Source organism: Akebia trifoliata, chromosome 9, assembly GCF_017979445.1.
Source record: "Akebia trifoliata isolate Shusen 1 chromosome 9, ASM1797944v1, whole genome shotgun sequence".
Lineage (NCBI taxonomy): Eukaryota > Viridiplantae > Streptophyta > Magnoliopsida > Ranunculales > Lardizabalaceae > Akebia > Akebia trifoliata.
The window spans coordinates 10,026,011-10,029,991 of record NC_141383.1 but is presented as its reverse complement, the minus strand read 5'-3'; positions in this window follow the sequence as shown (position 1 = coordinate 10,029,991).

The window sequence follows — 3,981 nt, the reverse complement described above, 5'->3', positions numbered from 1 at the left end:
CCTAAAGACTTAGTTCATTACTTTTTCACTACGAGTAGGTAGAGTAGAACTTCCAAAAAAAAGAAAATTAGTTCATTACTCTTTCACCCCAAGCAGGTAGAGTAGAACTTCCCAAAAAAAATTAATTCATTACTCTTTCACTCCGAGTAGGTAGAGTAGAACTTCTCAAAAAAAAATTAGTTCATTACTCTTTCACCTCGAGTAGGTAGAGTAGAACTTCCAAAAAAAAAGTAGTTTATTACTCTTTCACCCTGGACAGGTAGAGTAGGACTCCCAAAAAAATTAGTTCATTACTCTTTAACTCCGAGTAAATAGAGTAGAACTTCCCAAAAAAATTAATTCATTACTCTTTCACCCTGAGCAGGTAGAGTAGAACTTCCCCAAAAAAATTAGTTATTTACTCTTTCACCCTAAGCAGGTAGAGTAGGACTCCCAAAAAAATTAGTTCATTACTCTTTCACTCTGAGTAGGTAGAGTAGAACTTCCCAAAAAAATTAGTTCATTACTCTTTCATCCTAGGCAGGTAGAGTATAACATTCAACTTTTTCTCAACTTTTGCTCAGATTTTTCTCAAATCTCAAATTTTTTACAAGTTTTATTTAAAGTAAAATTTTTCTCAAGTTGTCCTAGATTTTATGTTTTGCTTATATTTTATTCAGTTTTACTCGAATTACAATTTTAATAATTAAATTTTTTAAAATTAATAATTAAAATTTTAATTAATGTAATGTGAAATCCTAATTAAAATTAAAGTCAATTAAGTAAGACTAAAGTCAAAACCCTAATCAATCTAATAAAACCAAAGTCAAAATCTTAATAGAATTCTAATTAAACTCTAAAACTATCTAAAAGAATTCTAATTAAACTCTAAAACTATGTAATAGAATTCTAATTAAACTTTACAACTATCTAATGTAATTCTAATTAAACACTAACTCTATTTAAAATAATTCTAATTAAACACTAACTCTATCTAAAAAGTACTAAAAAAATCTATAAATTACAATTTATGTTCGTATCAAAGATAAAACCCTAAAAAGGTAGGTCAAGAAGCCTCCCTAACCTTCCCAAAACCTTGATTTTAAAATCCTAACTCCTTACTTAACATCCATACCCCAACTTTAGCTCAAAAAATACCTAGAAATCCTTCTATAACACCCAAAAATCCATCAAAAAATCAAAAAATATTCAAATCTAGGAATAAGATACTTCATCTTAGAAGATCAAAAGCGGATCCAGTGACGAAAATGAAGCAAGAAATCACACTCAAGGAATCTCTCCGCCAGTTCTGAGGGAACCATTGTTACGATCATCAAGGTAAACTTTTTTATTTTTTTATTATTATTTTATTTAGTTATTTTAGGTCTTTTAGCAATGTAATCTTCTTTGGAGAATAATAGAGACCGACGTTTGTTGGGCGGGGTTGGTGCCTAACACCTTCCAACCCCGTAACGTGATCCCCGGACCCGTATTTTCTTTTATAGATTAGTGTTATTTTCCTTTTAGAGTTAGTGTTCGATTCCTAGATCGTAATAACTAAGTGGAGACTCCCAAACCTTAAAAATCAAAAGCGGATCTATGCACCCCGTAGATCGAGGGCACTTTCAATTAGTACTTCGAAAAACTGATCTTTTTGACGAACCCAAAGTGGCATAGACATGGGGTTTAGAATGTCTAGGAGCAATTATGAAAGTAAACCAATAATAACCATTCATTTTGAAGGTTTGACTCTTAACCACATGATTAAAATTTTGATATAAGTTAGCCAAGTCCGATGGGAAATATCGAGGTCAAATACATTATAAGTCTATAGTGGCCACAAATGTGAGAAATATTAGTCACGAGTCTACCCCTGATTGGAATTGAATCTTTAATTAGAAAAATTAATTTGACCTGAAGATCAATTTTTTTAGTAAAAAATGATATGAATCTTTGAAAGTAAAACCAATTGCTCCAATCGATTTAGTATTGATCAATTTTATCCATTTGTCAATTGGGTCAATTGATTTATATTTCACACATTGAGTCAAACCGATAATCTGGGTTTAGTTTGAACGGTCTGGACCGGTTAGCCCACTTACCTGTTGATTGGATTGAATAAAGCAAGTCGGGAACACCCATAGCTAGTTCGGGTCTTGACCTATAAGAAGGCTCCTAGAATCTAAATTTACTACTTGCAATGCAATTTATTTGGCCACCCTTGCCCAAGTGCACCTATATATATACTTCTCGAGCGTACTTAATCAGATGGTACGTGGTGACTTGATTTTATATACCACAGGTGATAATTTAAGACTCCAACCCAAATGTCTGAAGTCAAAAATAGTCAGTTTAATCCCCAGTTGAGAGGTAGCACACGATGCTGAGTAAGGACATTCTTAAGTCACCTCTCTTTAGAATAGACATAGTCTATCCCCCTTATACCGTAGTACATTGGGGCAGAATCTCGAGCGTACTATGGTACGGGGTGACTTGGTTTGATATATAGTATAGGTACGAGTCTAGGCTTGACGATCGGAACATGTGACTTTGCGACTTACAATAGGACAAAGGCTTAGGTCTCTCCAGCATGGGTGCATCGATATACCTTTTAGAGTCACTTGATCAAACGGTACTGATTTCCCAATTTTATATACCCTAAGGTACGTGACTGGAGTTGGGATTTTCATGAATGATGTTGCATTTCCAAAGAGACCGGGCCACACACTAGTGCTACATTGGCTATAAGGGATATGCAAGCGTGCAATGCAAGAAAATAAACGTGCTAGTGGTGTATGCGAAATAGGGTGGGGTGTGCCCGGGGCATTTTTCGATGAATAAGCCCATGGGCCTAATCAAAACATCAACATATGAACATTAGAAAAATATGATCATACAACATAAATTTTCAAAGTATCAAGATCAAGATTAAGGCATGTACATCATAGAGATACATCAGTTAGATCATGGCATATTAGATAAGCAATCAATGAGGGTGAAATTGCTTCAACCCGTTTTCCACCAAATTGTGGATAGAGGTTCGATTGGTAAATTAAGGATTATTAGGAAATAAGGAGTCACCACCTAGTTTAGGTCTAGAAATCATAAATGACTTTGAAATGGATCAGGTCAGTCCATGGATCAGAGAAATGGGTAAGGGGTTAGATTACGAGTTTCGGAAGGTGTTAGGCACCGAACCCGCCCGATCGAGATGATCGGTCTTTACTACGATCCAAACTATCCTATGGTCAACGGGTAGAGACTAAAGTCAAGATTATGGTCCAATCATCATCACTATCATCATCAAATTATATCGAATGTGCTAAACGAAACTTAAGGCCAATATTCTCCAAATATCATATAATTTCTCGAATTTCGCATAAAAATGAAAATATTTGAAATAACCTTAATTCTGACTTATGCTCTAAAGTCCACATGGCAACATTTCAATTACAAATCCAAATATGTGAAGATTTTCCAAATCAACTAAAATAGGAATTTGTGAAAACTTTCAAAAATGAAAAACTAGGAATATGAAATTTCTAATTTGGAAATTCATGAAATTTCCTAAATTGAGAGTTTATAAAGATATAAGAAGCTTTCAAATTGGAAATTTAGAAATATAATCTTCTCGAAATAGAAATTTTCAAATATGAGAGTCCCAAATTAGAAATTTGCAAAAGAATTTTCCAAATTAAAGAATTATCATTATTGGATTTTCCAAATTAGAAATTTACAAACATTAATTTTCTAAAAATAGAAAAACACGATTTTAGGAAAATCACCAAATCAATGAAAAACCCATAAATCCCCAAAATTAGCTAGTTGTGAATTTTCAATAATCCATTTTTGTCACCTGAATACAAATCAACGAGTCGACTCGTTAACAATATTTTAAAAAGCAAAATAAGTTTTCACTCCTTAATATCCACCAAAATCAGTGAGTCAACTCACATGTCCATTTTATAGAAAAATTTATTTTAGGCTTCCAATGCACACAAA